An 18933-nucleotide genomic window follows, 5' to 3' on the forward strand; every position below is an offset into this window, starting at 1 on the left:
TGCAGGCCTTGGAATGTGATATTCCAGAGGTCAACAGAGCTGGCATTAAAACCAAGAATCACCTACCCAGCAAAACTGAGTATAATGCTCCAAGGCAAAATATGGATTTTCAATAAAATAGAGGACTTTTAATCTTTCTTAGTGAAAGGACCAGAGCTAAATAGAAAATTTGACTTTCAAACACAAGAATCAAAAGAAGCACACAAAGGTAAACAAGAAAATCATAAGGCACTTACTAAAGTGGAATTGTTATGTTTACATTCCTACATGGAAAGATGATATGTATAATTCATGAGACCTCAGTGTTAGGGTAGCTGAAGGGAATATACATATATACATATATATATATATATATATATATATATACACATGTGTGTGTGCGTATACGTATACATACATACATACAGAGAAAGAGAGAGAGAGAGAGAGAGCAAGGGCACAGAGTGAATTGAATATGAAAGGATGATATTTAAAAAAATAAAATCAAATTAAGGGATGAGAGAGGAATATATTGAGAGAGGGAGAAAGGGAGAGATAGAATGGGGTACATTATCTCACATAAAAGTGGCAAGAAAAATCAGTTCGTTGGAAGGGAAGAGGGGGCAGGTGAGGGGGAATGAGTGAATCTTGCTCTTATCAGATTTGGCTTGAGGAGGGAATAACATACACACTCAACTGGGTATCTTACCCCACAGGAAAGAAAGAGGAAGGGGATATAAAAGGGGGGATGATAGAAGGGAGGGCAAATAGGGGGAGGAGGTAAGCAAAAGCAAACACTTTCAAAAAGGGACAGGGTCAAGGGAGAAAACTGAATAAAGCGGGATAGGATAGGATGGAGGGAGATATAGTTAGTCTTTCACAACATGAGTATTATGGAAGGGTTTTACATAATGATACACGTGTGGTCTATGTGGAATTGCTTGCCTTCTTAGAGAGGGTGGGTGGGAAGGGAAGAGGGGAGAGAATCTGGAACTCAAAGTTTTAAAAGTAGATGTTCAAAAAAAAGTTGTTTTTGCATGCAACTGGGAAATAAGATATAAAGGCTATGGGGCATAGAAATTTATTTTGCCCTACAAGAAAGTAAGGGAAAAGGGGATGGGGGAGTGGGGTGACAGAAGGGAGTGCTGACTGGGGAATGGGGCAATCAGAATATATGCCATCTTGGAGCAGAGGGAGGGTAGAAATGGGGAGAAAATTTGTAATTCAAAATCTTGTGGAAATCAATGCTGAAAATTAAAAATATTAAATAAATACTAAAAAAACTATAAAAAAGAAGAATACAAGTCATTCCCAATTGATATGTGGTGAAAGGATATGACCAGGCTGTTTTCAGATGAAGAAATCAATACTATCTACAGGCATATTTTAAAAAGGCTCTAAATCACTACTGATTAGAGTAGTGCAAATTAAAACAACTCTGAGGTACACCTCAAGTCTATCAGATTGTCTAACATGACAAAGCAGGACAGTGACAAATTCTGGAGATTTGGGAAAATTGGAACTTTAATCCATTGTTGGTGGAGTTCTGAATTTACCTAGCCATTCTGGAGAGCAATTTGGAACTATGCCCAAAGGGCTGTAAAATTGTGCAGATGCTTTGATCCAACATTGTCACTTCTTGGTTTGTATCCCAAAGAGATCATAAAAACAAGAAAACGACGCAAATGTACAAAAATATTTATAGCAGTTCATTTTGTGGTGGCAAAGAATTGGACATTGAGGGGATGACCATCAATTCAGGAATGGCTGAACAAGTTTTGGTATATCGATGTAATGGAATGCTATTGTCCCATAAGAAATGGTGAGCAGGCAGACTTCAGAAAAACCTGGAAAGACTGGCATGAACCGATGCTGAGTGAAATGAGCAGAACCAGGAAAACATTACACACTAACAGCAACATTGTGCAATGATGAACTTTGATACACTTAGTTCTTCTTACCAATGCAATGATCTAAGAAAATTCCAAAAGACTCGTGAGGGAAAATCCTATCCACATTCAGAGAAAGAACTATGGAGTCTGAATGCAGATCGAAGAATGCTATTTTTCTTTCCTTTCTTTTTCCTCACGGTTTTTCTTTTTGTTTCTAATTTGTCTTTACAATATGACTATTGTGGAACTAAGTTAAATATGATTGTACATGTATAGCCTATATCAGATTGTGTGCCATCTCGGGAAGGAGGGAAGGGAAGGAGATGGAGAAAATGTAAAATTCAAAATCTTATAAAAGCAAATCTTGAGAACTAAAACTAAATAAATATTTTTAAAATATTAATAAAAGGAATTTGGATGCTATACCATTAGGTGTATATATGTTTAGTATTGATATAAATTCATAGTCTATGGTACCTTTTAGCAAGATGTAGTCTCACTCCTTATTTCTTTTAATTAGGTCTATTTTTGCTTTGTCTGAGATCAGTATTGCTATACCTGCCTTTTTTTTTTTAAACTTTAGCTGAAGCATAACAGATTCTTCTCCAGCCCCTACCTTTACTCTATGTGTATGTCTCTCTGTTTCAAGTGTGTTTCTTATAAACAACATATTTTAGGATTCTGTTTTTTGATCCCTTCTTCTTTATGCTTTCTTTTTATGGGAGACTTCATCCCATTCACATTCATAGTTATGATTACTAACTGTGTATTTCCTTTTATCCTGTTTTTCCTCATGTTTGTTCTCTCTCTCTCAGCCTTTCCCTCTTGACCAGTTTTTTGCTTCAGTCTACTGCCTCCCCTGGTCTGCCTTTTATTCTGTCAGTTGACACCCTTTTACTTATTCTCCTTCCCTCCTGCTTCCCTGTTAGCTATGGTAGATTTCTATTTTCAACTGATTGTGTATATTATTCCCTCTTTGAGCCAATACTGATGAGAGCAAGGTTCAAGTGATATCCATAGTCCACCTTCCCATTTTTCCCTCTACTCTAATAGCCTTTTTGCACTTCTTCATGTGAAATAATTTACCTCATTCTACCGTGCCTTTCCTTCTGCACCCAGTGTACTCTTTCTCATTCACCTTATTCCTACACCCTCTATGTTTATTTCCTGTAGCTGTATTTGTTGTACCTACAGTGAGCACACGTCAGAGTATAAGTTTTAATTGGAGAATTTATTAGCCGGCGACCGTCCAGGGCACAAGCAGCTCAAATCAGAATGGCCCCACATAGACCTCAAAGGGAGATATTTATACAGAAATCAAGGTGCAGTGGTTAATTATCTCTTGAAACTTATGCACCAGGTCACCAGGTCCAGGGGAACAGGATCAAAGACCCTGATGGATCAAAGACCCTGACAGGTTATCTTTGGTGGGATAATCTTATCTATTGACATTCCTTGGAGCAGTCACTGAGCCCCAGGGACATTTGCTAATGCCAAATGGCAAGGTCTTAGTCCATTCTTTCTTATGCAAACTGGGGGTTTTATCAGGGGCTGTGGGGTGGGGGTCTTCAGCAATAACTGGTTTCTCAAGTATCACATACTATTAGTGGTACAATTTTTAAGAATTAAAAGTATCATTTTCCCATGTAGGGATGCAAACCATTCAGCTCCATTGAGTCCCTTATCTTTTCTTTTCCCTTTTGCCCTTTTTAGGCTTCTCTTTGGTCTTGGTATTGCAAAATTGCAAAATTTTGGTTTAATTCTGGTCTTTCCCATATGAAGGCTTGAAATCTTTCTATTTCTATTTCATTGAACAACCACTTTTCCACTGCTTAATTTTGTTGGATCCTTGACGGTAGTTCTAGTTCCTTTGCCTTTTGGAATATCATATTCCATAACCTCTGATCTTTTAATGTTGTAACTGCTAAATCCTGTGTAATTCTGATTGTGGCTTCCCAATATTTGAATTTTCTTTCTGACAACTCACAGTATTTTTTCCTTGACCTGATAGTTCTGAAATTTTACTATAATGTTCCTTGGAGATTTTGTTTTGGGATCTCTTTCCTGAAGTGATCAGTGGTTTCTTCCTATGCCTACTTTGCTACTGGTTCCAGGATATCAGATCAGTTTTCCTTGGTAATTTCCTGAAAGATTCTGTCCAGGTCCTCCTTTTGATTGTGGCTTTCAGATAGCCCAATGATTCTGACATTGTCTCTCTTGGATCTATTTTCCAGTTCAGTTGTTTTTCCCATGAGATATTTTATATTTTCTTCTATTTTTTTTCATTTTTTTGAATTTGTTTGATTGATTCTTGATGTGTCATAGAGTCATTAGTTTCCACTTGCCCAATTCTAATTTTTAAAGAGTTGTTTTCCTCAATTAGCTTTTGAAGTTTCTTTTCAATTTGGCAAGTGGTACTTTTTAAGGAGTTGTTTCTTTTAGTGGATTTTTGTATCTCCTTTTCCATTTGGCCAGTTCTACTTTTTAAGCAGTTGTTTTCTTTTTCCAAGCTGTTGGCTCTTTTCTCATAATTCTCTTGCATCGCTCTCATTTTTTTTCCCAATTTTTTTCTACCTCCCTTATATAATTTTGAGCTCCTTTTTGGGCTCTTCAGTTTGTTCTTTCAGGGCCTGAGACCATTTCCTCTTTTATTTTGGGACTTTGTCCATAGGTATTCTGACATTGTTGTCCCATTCTGCATTTGTGTCTTGGTCTTCCCTGCCACCATAATAACTTTCTATGGCCAGTTTGTTCATTTTTGCTTATCTTTTTTAGCCTTTTTTGCTTTCTTTTAAGTTTGATCTCTGTTGCAGGGGTGAAAGAGGCACTGGCTAAAGCTTCTTCAGGGGCTGCAGACCCTGGCTGTTTACCTGGTGCTACACTGATGTTGCCCTGAGGCCCAAGGTGGAAACCTAATGTCTGCTGCTCCACTGAGAGGGTGGAGTGAGGAGGAGGCTGGTGCTGCTAGAGGCTATAGAGGTCTGGCAGCTTACCCCGTGCTGCACTGGGTTCTTAGTGTTGGTGTTTGCAGTGTGCTGAGGCCAGAGGGGTGTTTATGTGTTCCCTCCAGATACAATGAAGCCTGTGGCTGTCTGGCTGCTGGCAACTACCTGTTTGCCCAGGGCTAAGCTGAAGCAAGAAGTGGGGTCCTGGAGCTGGCAGCTGCCCATTTGCTTTCTGATTTATTCTTTAAAGTATCCTTTTTGATGTAACAGAAATTTCTACATGGCCTTCATGAGATGGTAAAGAAGTGCATTCTTTTTTGGTTATTCATACAATATATGTGCAATAGACCTGTAGAAGTTTATTATTTTTGTGATAACTCTATTCAGTAGCTTTTCTTTCCTCTACCTATTCAGATTGGTTAGACATGTCCATTATAAATCCCTTTTTATAGAGGCTAAAGTCTTTATCAGTCTATTTTTTTTTTCTAATTGGCATTTGAGGTGGAAAAAAATTCATCAGGGATACAAAAAAGCCAATCAAGGAATTTAGAATTTCAATTCTTGCATGCCATGCATATATCTGAAACTTGTTTTCTCTTGAGGTGAAGGTTTTTTTTAGGGAATGGGTCCATACAGAAGGTAAATTTCTCAGTATGCCCTTTTATTTTTCTAGAAAAATAAACCTGTAGTGGCTATATTTTAACAAGAGATTTGACTCTGGGCATTAGTACCAGCATGTTTAGAGGTTGCAAATGGTTGTTTGCATGTTCATAATCTTGTATAGTAACTGTGGGGGAGAATATCTATTGTAAAAATGTCACTTTTTTGTTTTTTATCAAATGGAGGAAAGGAAAAGGGAAATAACACAAGGAATGACTAGTGAAGAGATGAATGACAGGACTTGAAGCTTCACATCTAGGTCATAGGTATTGTCTAAAGAAAAACAGGCCTGAGAGCTGTACCCATGTCCGAGTGTTCAAATCATATTTTAAAACAATTGGCATAAAATGAATCTGTCTTGTTAGAAACTCAGCAGTAATGTTAACATCTTTAAAGTTCTAAGCTCTACCATCCAGGATGTTTAATTTAACATTCATTAAACACATTGGAAGGGGGCGGAGCCAAGATGGTGGCTGGTAAGCAGGAACTAGAGAGAGCTCCCTACCCGAGTCCCTCCAAAAACCTATAAAAATGGCTCTGAACCAATTCTAGAATGGCAGAACCCACAGAACAGCAGAGGGAAGCAGGGCTCCAGCCCAGGACAGCCTGGATGGTCTCTGGGTGAGGTCTATTCCACACGGAGCTGGGAACTGAGTGGAGCAGAGCCCAGCCTGAGCGGCGTGGACCATCTGGACCAGAAGCCAGGCGGAGGGGGCCCTAGCGCCCTGAATATGTGAGCTGCGGCAGTTACCAGACCCCTCAACCCACAAACACCAAAGACTGCGGAGAAGGTTAGTGGGAAAAGCTGCGGGAGTGGAAGGAGTTAGCGGTTCGGCTTCCAGCCCCAGGCGCAGCGGAGGTGGGGCAGCTACGGCTGCTGCTGCTTCTGGCTCCAGGCCCACCTGGTGGGAGGAACTAAGTGGCAGATCAGAGCAGGAGTGCAACAGCCTGCTGAAGATCTAAGCCCAGTCTGGACTGGGGGTTCTTGGGGAAGGAGGAGTGCGGGTCTGACAGAGCTGGCACCTCCCCCCCAAACGTGGAACATAGAACTCATTAGTCTACAAGCAGTCATATCCCACTGAAAAACTCAAGGGTCAAGTTAGTGGGTTGGGAATATGGCCAGGAAGCGAAAACACACCCAGATTCAGTCTCAGACTTTGGATTCTTTCTTTGGTGACAAAGAAGACCAAAACATACAGCCTAAAGAAGACAACAAAGTCATAGAGCCTACAGCAAAAGCCTCCAAGAAAAACATGAACTGGCCCCAGGCCATAGAAGAACTCAAAAAGGAGTTGGAAAAGCAAGTTAGAGAAGTAGAGGAAAAATTGGGAAGAGAAATGAGAAGGATGCGAGAAAACCATGAAAAACAAGTCAATGACTTGCTAAAGGAGACCCAAAAAAATACTGAAAAATACACTGAAGAAAACAACACCTTAAAAAACAGACTAACTCAAATGGCAAAAGAGCTCCAAAAAGCCAATGAGGAGAAGAATGCCAAATGGAAAAGGAGGTCCAAAGGACCAGTGAAGAAAATACTACTTTAAAAATTAGATTGGAGCAAGTGGAAGCTAGTGACTTTATGAGAAATCAGGATATTATAAAACAGAACCAAAGGAATGAAAAAATGGAAGACAATGTGAAATATCTCCTTGGAAAAATCACTGACCTGGAAAATAGATCCAGGAGAGATAATTTAAAAATTATTGGACTACCTGAAAGCCATGATCAAAAAAAGAGCCTAGATATCATCTTTCAAGAAATTGTCAAGGAGAACTGCCCTGATATTCTAGAGCCACAGAGCAAAATAGAAATTGAAAGAATCCATCTATCGCCTCCTCAAATAGATCCCAAAAAGAAATCTCCTAGGAATATTGTTGCCAAATTCCAGAGCTCCCAGATCAAGGAGAAAATATTGCATGCTGCCAGAAAGAAACAATTTGAGTATTGTGAAAACCCAATCAGAATAACCCAAGATCTGGCAGCTTCTACATTAAGAGATCGAAGGGCTTGGAATGCGATATTCCGGAGGTCAATGGAGCTAGGATTAAAACCTAGAATCACCTACCCAGCAAAACTGAGTATCATGCTCCAAGGCAAAATATGGATTTTCAATAAAATAGAGGACTTTCAAGCTTTCTCAGTGAAAAGACCAGAACTGAATAGAAAATTTGACTTTCAAACACAAGAATCAAGAGAAGCATGAAAAGGTAATCAAGAAACGGAAATTGCAAGGGACTTACTAAAGTTGAACTGTTTTGTTTACATTCCTACATGGAAAGATGATGTGTATGATTCATGAGACCTCAGTATTAGGGTAGTTGAAGGGAATATGCATAAATGTGTGTGTGTGTGTGTGTGTGTGTGTGTGTGTGTGTATATATATATGTTTATGTATATATATAAGTGAATGTGTATGTATGTATATATCTACGTGTATATGTAGGTATGTGTATATGTATGTGTTTATATGTATATATATATATATATATATATATGTGTGTGTGTGTGTGTGTAAAAGAGAGAGAGCAGACACAGGGTGAGTTGAAGATGAAGGGAAGATATCTAAAAGAAATAAAATGAAATTAAGGTATGAGAGAGCAACATACTGAGAGAGGGAGATAGGGAGAGATAGAATGGGGTGGATTATCTCACATAAAGGTGGCAAGAGGAAGCAGTTCTGTGGGAGGAGGGGACAGGGCAGGTGAGGGGGCAATGAGTGAACCTTGCTCTCATCAGATTTGGCCTGAGAGGGAATACCATACATACTCAGTTGGGTATCTTACCCCACAGGAAAGAAGAGGGAGGAAGATAAAAAAAAATAAAAGGGGGGGTGGGGATGATGGAGGGGAGGGCAGATGGGGGTGGAGGTAATCAAAACAAACACTTTGAAAGGGGGACAGGGTCAAGGGAGAAAATTCAATAAAGCGGGATGGGTTGGGAAGGAGCAAAATGTAGTTAGCCTTTCACAACATGAGTATTGTGGAAGGGTTATACATAATGATACATGTGTGGCCTAGGTTGAACTGCTCGACTTCTTAGGGAGGGTGGGCGGGAAGGGAAGAGGGGAGAGAATTTGCAACTCAAAGTTTTAAAATCAGATGCTCAAAAACAAGAAAAGTTTTTGCATGCAACTAAAAAATAAGATACACAGGCAATGGGGCATAGAAATTTATCTTGCCCTACAAGAAAGGAAGGGAAAAGGGGATGAGAGGGGAGGGGGGTGATAGAGGGGAGGGCTGACTGGGGAACAGGGCAACCAGAATATAAGCCATCTTGGAGTTGGGGGGAGGGTAGAAACGGGGAGAAAATTTGTAATTCAAAGTGTTGTGAAAAGCAATGCTGAAAACCAAATATGTTAAATAAATAAATTTAAATTAAAAAAAAAACACATTGGAAAAAACATTGAGGTGACACCTTAAAAAAACAAACAAACTAAAACAGCTTTGTAAATGTGAACTTATCAAATAGAAAAAACAAAAAGATGAGATACTGAATAGGGGGTGAGCTATAACTTCATTTTTTTTTTACTTGTGGTTTTTTTACTTAACAACTTCATGTTAATGGAGTGTTGTCCAGACTCTTATAGAGAGAAATGGTAATTTTATTTGGGTTTTGGCAATCTCTTGCACCCAAAATGTGCTTGAGGGACCCTTAGATTGTTGAATACCATGATGCCAAACTACATAGGAACATTTCATCTACAATCTTTTCATTTCTAAACCTGACTTTTTTTTATGTGCTTTGTCATTTTAAAAATGGATGTTGCGGATTTTTGATCACATTAAGAGTGTTGACTTTATTTTCCTATAAAGAGGATTATTTTCCATCCCATCTCTTCAGTTTATCCTCTTCCCAATCTCCTGCCCCTTATAGAATTTTTTTATTTGGTCTCTTAAGAAGCTAGTGAAAGAAAGCTATCAATGACATTTGCATGCCTATACCAATGAAGTCAGTCTGCCTGAGAGTAACTTTCTGGTTTATATTGATGAAGAATTACAGGGAGTCAGGGGGGAACCTAAAAGAAAGTTAAAATTGTTTATGGCATTTATGTTTCTAATAGAGACCAGGGACAGCTTTCAAATCATTTTCATAGATACAACGCTAATAGTCAATTCATGAAAAGTAGATTTTAAAGTGAGAGTGTTCCAGGTTGATTGATGATTTTAAAAACAAATAACAAAAATATGAGATACAATCTTACTTTCATCATCTTTTGTAGAAAAATTTGAAAGGGGAGTATTTTTTTAATTTTCCTATTGTATTAGTTTTAGAAACATAAAAATAAATGTAGGTGATATTTTATTTTGAAATACCTCATTAGATGTTTACATAAAGTATATCAAACAACAAGTAGGACTGGTTTTGATTTCTGAAGCTTTTTGTCTTAATGTTCCCATAACATTATTGAAGCTAAAGTTTTCTTTTTAAAAATACAAAATTATTGAGGCAAACTGTTTGCTCTCCTTTTTTTTTTTTTTTTTTTTCCTCTTTTGTTTTTTTTTTTTTTTTTTTAGTTTTGCTTCTTCTTTCTCCTGATTTGTTCCATTGGTCATAATTCTTCTTTACAACTCGACTATTGTGTAAATAATTTCAATGAGAAGTTATATGTAGAAGATATATCAGATTCCATGCCATCTTGGGGAGGGAGGGGGGATAAGAAAATCTGGAAATCAAAATCATGTGGAACTGAGTGTTGTAACCTAAAAATTTTAAAAATCTTAATCAAAAAAAATAAAAATACAAAATTACATTTGCTACTACTAAATTGAAAATTTTGATTATTGACTTTTAACAAACATTGAAAATAGTTACGTTAATGGCGGGAAAAGTCCTGGTTGGAGTATAAGTAGTCAATTTGGGTTAGTCATCCTCTTTCAGTGTAAACAATTTCTGTGTTCTAGGATGCAACTCAAAATTATTTTTGCGTTAACATCAGTGCACAACATTAACACAATGTATCATGAAAAGAAAAATTGTATTTAATGAGAACATGCTTTATGCTGTACTTGGGGCATTTTTTGCAAAAGTTATTACATTTAGAACAATTCTGAAGCTAATTAAAAATAGATTGTCACAGCTTTAGAAAAAACAAAGGCTGGGACAATTGGTTCCTTGACAATTTTCAAAGTCATCCATCAAAATATTCAAATGGGTGTTTTCAAAGCTGCTGTTAAGAAAAAAAAAATACTACCCCCCATTCTTTTCCTCCCCAATCTAATTCTTCTAAGGAGACATTTAAAGTTATGAGTCATTAGAAATCATTTAGTCCAACCACCCACTCATACAAGGATCCAGTTCTATAACACTGTTATTATGAATGATTTCTAATGGTGATGGGGAGTTCTCTACATCGTGAATCAGATTCTTCCACTGATGATCAGCCTAAACTTTAAGAGCATTCTTCCTCTAAATGGTCTGTCATCTCCCTCGTTAAACTTCTACCCTTTGCTCCTACTGCAGTTTCTCCTTCTGATACAAAGAAAAAAAAGTGGTTTCCTTTTACTCATAATGCTGTCTCAAAAAAGAATCATACATATATATGTGTGTACATATGTGTGTATTCATGTTCCTTCCTACATATGTGCCCCTAACAATCTACTTTAATCAATTTTTCTCAAGGCTAAACATTTCCATTTTATTCTACTGGTTCTTATATATCACCATTTCCATATAACTAATCCACCCTTATATACTCTCATTGATCAACATCCCTTTAAGAAGCAGATACCCTAAACTACATTCAGTATTGCAGAATTGGACTGAGCTAAAAATCTTGGGATATGTATGCTACATATTAATTAACATGGTATAAAATTGTATGCTAAGACAGGATGGCATAGCTTCCCTTCAAATAAGGAAGCCTTGGGTTTGAGTGCCAGCTCAGACACAAACTTGGAAAGTAACTTGTTTTTATTATTAATGTTCTAGTCCTTTCTGCAGATAATCCTCTAAGAATATAAAATTTCAGAGCAGGTGCTGATTTGCAGTGGTTGAAGGAATTGCCCATACCAGCAAAATCAAAGGTCTAGTTAAAAAAAGATTTTGTTCCATTTTAATAGCCACATCACAATGTTAATGCACATAGAAATTTTATTTAATAAAACATTATATTTTTTTTCTTTTAACATCTACTGATTTCAAGCCATATTCCTTCAGTCCTGCATTTGTGTAATTAATGTTTTGAACCTAAATATAGGAGTTAACATTTATAGCTGTTAAATTCCATCTGGTTGATTCAAGCTCAATTTTCTAGCTTAATATGGTAATTTTGAATCTTGATTGTCATGTTTCATATTATATAGCCCTGCCAACTTTGTGTCAAGCCCAATTTTGATAAGTATCTCCTTTATGTCTTCTAAGTCAATACTAAGAGATGAAAGGTCAAGGACTGATCAGTAGAGAACTATGAAAGACTACTGGAAAACTCCCTCCAGGAAGCCCTCCTGAGATTTTTCTGTAGGCCACAGTTTCCTTACTATAAAATGAAATGCTTGACTTAAATGACATCTATGTAAATTCTGACTCAAACCCTCTCTGAGGTATCGTTTTATTTCACACAACTAAGTTGACAAATCCATAATTAGCCATATAAACAAGAAAATCAAATAGCACTCAACTGCAACTAAATACTTTGGTAAAGTTGCAAAAACAAAATGAAAAATACAGTTACTAATGCACATGAACCCCTACAAAACCACCCCACACTTGAAGAATGTTGTGGGTTAGTGGGTAAGGATTAACTAAAAAACAAAGCTCATATATTTCTGCTTATGTGTATCTTCTGTTTGTGCAAATATAAGGCAAGTGATTTCAAAGCAAATTACATTTAATAAAATAGCATAGTAAAATAAGAGACACCTCCCCCCACACAAATAAATACATTGATACACTCTACATGGGATTTCATCTTACTGGATTTGGTCCTTTATTCTCAGTTTTTGAGGTGTATGAGTCTCATTGCAACACAAAAGAACTATAATTGTTAGCTTATTATTATACACAACTGTTATATTCTAATTATGAATTTCAAATTCAACAAACATTCATTGATCTCCTATTACATGTCTAGATTATTTCCATAGCCTCCTAATTGGTCTCCCTGCCTCAAGTCTCTTACCACTCCAGTTCATCCTAAACACTGCGACCAAAGAAAATTTTCTCAAGTGTAGATCTGACTACGTGACTCCCTTGCTTAAACATCTTCAGTGGCTTTAGAATAAAAGATGAATCCCTCTGCTTAGCTGTTAAAGCCCTACATAACCTGTCCACAACCTATATTTCCAGGCTCACTGAATGTTACTCCCTTTCTCAAACACTGTCATTGATCCAAATGAGTAATATCCCTTTCCTTAATTAAAAAAAAAAACATTCCTTCTACTAACTCCACATTTTTGCATTGTCCACCCCCATGTCTTAAATGAATTTCCTCCTCAATTCTTTGTCTTTGAATATTTCTCTTAATTTAAAGTGCAGCTCCTGACCATCTCCATCCCCATCTTCTGTATAAGGCTTTTCCTGATCCCTGCAATTCATTGAGTCCACCTTCCTAAACAACCTAGTATTTTATTTAACAACTTTGAATATATTTGTAGTTATTAACTTTGTATTTATAGTATATTTATTTTTATATATACTTCATTTTTCCACTATTATACCATGATTGTCTTCAAGTACGTATTCTTTCATTCTTTGTTCTTAAATGCCTGGTGCTTATCAGTGTAGTCTGGCACATAGACAGAGATTAATACATGCTTATTGATTGACATTTCATGCAAGGATCTGTACTAATCAGTAGGGAGATTTCTTCTACTTTGAAGTATCTCAGTAAAGAAAGAGAACAAGCACAATTTCTAATCTTAAGAAGTTTGTAATCAAATTCATTAATTTATCAAAAGATAATGAGGTGAATACTAAATGCTACCTCCACTACTAGGCCTTTTCTTATTTGTAACCCCTACTCTATTATTTTGCACTTAATTTTCTATGTAGATTTTCTTTTCCCTAATACAATGTAAACCCCATTGATGTCGGGGATTTTTTTATGTCTTTACATCCGCAGTACCTATTGGAATGTCTTCTGTATACTGAAAGCTTAGTAAATGCTTGTTGAATGCAATGGAATGGAAGTACTACATACAGAGCATTGTGTGAGGGACACAGGCACTGCTCTCAAGGGACTGACAATCTAATAGAGAGAGAGCCGTGTCAACAAATAACCATGATAAAAGGGAGAGTGAATTAAATGAAAAGAAAGAGCTCCAGGGAAATTCTATGCAGAATTTGAGGAAAGATAATAACATAATGAATATTGGAGAAGTATCAGAGATATGTCAAATGGGGACTTTTAGTTAATTGGACATATAACTTGGATGAAGGGGAAAATACCACACTGGTTAATCCCTTTAAGTGATGAAGATCTAAAAAAATTGTAAAAAAATTAGTCTGGAAGTTCAACGAACAATGTGTGTGTATCTATGTGTATGTGTATGGTATTACTAGTGAGCTGGAATTGTCTGTAGTAATAGAGTTGTCTCACCAAGTGTTTTGTAGCATGAGAGATTAACCATGCAATGATTGCCACTTTTATCATCTGTGACATTTTGAGATGCAGATGTTGCATTTTTTTTGCACAAAAAGAAACATGTAATTGTTATAAAGCACTACTCTGAAATCAGTCTGATTATTGGATTTGATTTAAAATGTCATCTCATAAAGGTTATGTTCAATTGTGAAGATTAAATTCATGTGGCCATATGTTAGAAAAATCTTATGTATTGAAAATATACTCAGTTGAAGATTATAAACTTGAAAATTTCCAGAGGAAAAATATCTTGCTTTTTTTCTTAAGCCATTGTCTCTCAATTAAAAAATCATTACATTAAACTCACAAATGGTAATTTATTATGGCAAATGTAATTCCACAAATGGCAAATCATTCTATCTAAAGATTTGGTGGCATTTTAATAAAAAAAAATACATGAAATTTGCCACTATGCTAGAAATGAAGAATCAGCAAAGAGGATTATTGTTTTACCCTAATAATAATGTAACCATTGAGAGAATAACATTTTCCAATTGCAATTACATGCCCTAATTTTAAAGGCACTATCAGTTACAATAATTTGGCAGATTTGGTCCATATTTCTTTCAGGAATTTATTTCTTCATTATGCCTCAAAACAAATTTATGGTGCATTTATGTTGGTGAAGATAATTTGCTTAGTTTATTGTGAATGGAAATCAGTAATTACATACAATCCCATTTTCTATAGACATAAAGTTAATTCATGGTAGTAATTTTACACACAATATTAGCTTGTGTTAGTTATGATGAAAATGTTACTATGGCAAATGCCTCTATTAGAGCATAATTTCCTTGGACTTGATGAAAAAGGAAACACTGACTTAGTAATATCACTTTAGGGGTTGATTTTGTGGTGAGAATATAGATGAATACTTCAGTTTTTGGTAAGATTATGGTCCACACCCTACTAACCAACACCAAGATAAAACAAACTAAAACAAACCAAAACAACAACTTTCAAAGCCTACCCTAACTTTTGAAGTTTAGATTATAATTTTCCACACAGATTCATATACAGATACTCTGAAGTCCCCTTGAGGAATGGAGACAACCCTGGATTTTTGAAGCCCATGCAAATTCTAGTAGATCCAGCCTATAGAGGCTGCTTGGTATAGTGCATATAATGTAAGACTTGGATTCAGGAAAGAGCTACGCTCAAATAGAGCTGATGCCTATCAGCACTGAAAGCATGAAGTCTCTGAAACTTAATTTTCCTATCTGTAAATTGGGATGATAACAGTAATACCTCCACTGCAGGATAATAGTTAGGCTTAAATGAAATAATGTGTGTAAAACACTTCAGGAAATTAAAGTCTATTATTATTGCCAAGCCCTCAAACTGTCAGTTATGTCTCTCATAAAAAGCTGTACATCTTTCATCAGAGGACAAGCTTATCACCAGAAGATTGCACATTAAATGATTATTTTGTTTTGTTTATTTGTTTTGACACATTTCAAGAAGCCCTAAATACTAAGGTGTAGGACATTTGGGATATACTGATATGTTTCTATGAAGGACGTGACTGCATGAATTACTTTATGGATTTTTGGTATTAGTATGAACATTAGAAATCATTAGTCTAATCCCCTAACTTTACCAATAAAGAAAAAGTCCATAAAGCTGAAGTAACTCAATATCCTAGGACCTGAGGATACAAAAACAATAGCAGTAAGTTCCCTATTCTCGAGGAGTTTGCATTCTTCTGGGGACAAACAACTTGTATGGAAATAGGTAAATATAAAATATATGCAAAAAAACTAAGTAATGTGGGAGGGGGGAGGAGAAAAGTAACCTGGGAGTTTGTGGAAATGCTCATAATAGGAGGTGACACAGGAACTGAGGCAGAAAGGAAACTAGGTACACTCTTAGAAGGAGCAGAGAGAGCATGCCCAATGTGAGGGACAGTGTAAGCAATGGCCCAGAGGCAAAAGATGAAACAGACAATAATAAGTTGGTCAGTTTGATTGAATAATAAAAAGTAAGGAAAAATCATGTAAAAATCAACTAGAAATTATATTCCAGAGCAACATTACTTTTTTTTTTGTTTTTAAATTCATTTTATTTTCAATTCACAGAACAAAAAAAAAAAGCATTTCCATAGCAGTACAATAAAAAAAAAAAAAAGATGATTGCACATGAAACTGCAAATTTACCAAGGACAACTTGCTATTCCCTCCAAATATACAACAAAGTTGTCATGTACATTTCTTTTTGTTTCCTTTTTTTCTTCCCTCTTCCCCTGCCCTAGAGATGACAACCATTACACAAATACACACACACACACACACACACACACACACCACATATGTAAAACTATTCCATACACATTTCCTTTTATCAATTCTTTCTTTGGAAGCAAATAGCAATAGTCTTCATACATTCTTTATTTTTAATCTGTATATTTATAATAGTTGAAGTGGCTTAGTTGCTCCAAGTTATCCTTAAAAGAATATTGCTGTCACTCTATACAGTGCTCTCTTGGTTCTGCTTACTTCACTCTTCATCATTTTGCCCAACTCTCTCCATGCCTGTCTAAGATCATTGAGCTCCTCATTTCTTATAGCACAGTATTTCATCACAACCACATGCCATAACTTGTTCAACCATTCCCCAGTTGATGGGGATCCTTGCAATTTCTAGTTCTTTGCCACCACAAAGAGAGCTACTATAAACATCCCATTCACATTCAAAGTTATAATTACTATTTGTGAATTTCCCTCCATCTTATTTTTATTCACTATTTTCTTTTTCAGTCTCTCTTTTTACATATCCCTCTCACCTTATCTTCTTCCTCCACTCTCCCACCCTCCACTTCACTCACCCTTCCGAGTCCTCTTATCCTCTTCCCCCACCCAGGGAATCTCAAAATCCACATCCTTTTCCAAAAGTCTCCCCCATCCATCCCATTCTCCCCTTACCATCCCAAATCCCAAACCACATATCCCTCTAAAAGTCCCTCCCCATCCTGTAACCCCAGTTTTCTCAATTCTCTACATGTTCAGAAAACTTCTACACCCTTCTAGAAGTACTCATTGTTTCCTCTTCAACCCAAATGAGAGTAAGGTTCCAACATTACCAGCCTTCCACCCTCACCTGTCTCCTCTGTATTAGTTCTTCCTTTCCATACCCCATTTTTATAATATAATTGCTCCCTTTTACCTTTTCCTATCCAGTTTTTTTATAATCACCTCATCATTCACAAATAAGCCCCAACCTTTATTTCAAACTACCTTAGTAAGGATGAGTTTTTAAGAATACTCATAACATATATATATATGTATATGTATATATATATATACACATATATATATATATGTAATAAACAGTTTGTCCTTAATGAGCATGTTGTAATTAATGTTTTATGTTTCTTCTGACCTTTTGTATAATTTTCCATTGAGTTCTGGTCTCTTTATTACAAATACCTGAAAGTGTGGCAGTTTGTTAAATATCCTTTTTTTCATTCAGGATTATACTCAACTTTGCTGGGTAAGTTATTCTTATTAAAAGCTGCAGAAGGAAAACAGAATGATTTCTGCTATATGGACAGAGTCAATAGACAGACAAACTTAAGCCTCTTGAACAAGGAAGTGACATGATCAGAACTGAGTTTAGGAATACATTTTGACAGCTGTGTGAAAGATAGATTAAAAACTGGAGAGATTAGAGCAGGGATTCTTAATCTTTTTTGTATAAAGGATTCCTTTGGGTTTCTTTTGAAACCTACAGATTCCTTCTCAGAACAAAGTCAAATAATTGAAGAAATGTTAAATTTCAGCTAGAAGTTAGTGAAAATAAAGATGCAATTTTTCCCCATCTAAATTCACAGACCCACTATAATCTATGCATGGAACCTTTGAGAGTCTTTGGACCTAAGGCTATGATTATCCAGGAATCTACATTAGAGGAAGGGAGATTAAAAAGCAGGATATTTTAACCATACTGGTGAAAGACTTGTTTGTTTGTTTTGGGGGGCTACAGTGGTAAATTGGTGACCTGCCCATGTGCACATGAGTAGCAGAGCTAATGAAAAAAAAAATAAGGCATTGGGTTTGGAATCAAAGAACTTCAACGTGTATGATGATCCCTCGGTTCTACTCACTTTATTTTATATCAATTTATACCCACTTACATACCTATATACACATATATAATATATATGTATTTACGTATATACATATATATTTGTGCAATCACAGTTTTTTTCCTAAAACCATCCTGTCATTTCTTACATCTCAATAGTATTCCACTATAATCATAGTAGTATTTTATCACAATCATATGCCACAATTTGTTCAGTCATTCCCCAATTGATGATCATCCCTCAATTTCCAGTTCTTTGCCACCACAAAAAGAGCTCCTATAAACATTTTTTGTATGAATAGGTCCTTTTCCCTTTTCTTTGATATTTTTGGGATACAGTTCTAGTAGTGATATTGCTGAGTCAAAGGGTATACATGGTTTTATAGCTCTTTAGGCATAGTTGTCAATTGCTTTCCAGAATGGTTGAACCAGTGCAGAACTCTATCAACAGTGCATGTGCCCTGTTTTCCCATATCCTCTCCAGCATTTGTCATTTTCCTTTTCTGTAGCCAATCTGGTAGATGTAAAGTAGATATGGTATTTTAAGAAATGTTGTGAGAGAGTGTTCCCGATCACTCCAACATATTCAACTCATATCAATGACCTCTGACTATGTATCTTGAGGTTAGGGAGGCACACTGTCTCATGTTTCAGGCTTTCTCATGCTGCTGTTTTCAGAGATAGTTCTATAGGTCTACAAGTTTTCAGTGCTTCTGGAGAGAAGTGTGATCTCTTAGACAGTACTCTGGTTTTTATTTAGAAAGCATCTCTGTTTCCTTAGGACTCCAAGTGC

General features: G+C 36.3%; 1 pseudogene; it reads left to right on the plus strand.

Annotated features, from left to right (window-relative positions):
* LOC118842614 overlaps nt 1-18933 on the plus strand; it is a 28314-nt pseudogene that overhangs the window by 7528 nt on the left and 1853 nt on the right.

Source organism: Trichosurus vulpecula, chromosome 3, assembly GCF_011100635.1.
Source record: "Trichosurus vulpecula isolate mTriVul1 chromosome 3, mTriVul1.pri, whole genome shotgun sequence".
NCBI lineage: Eukaryota > Metazoa > Chordata > Mammalia > Diprotodontia > Phalangeridae > Trichosurus > Trichosurus vulpecula.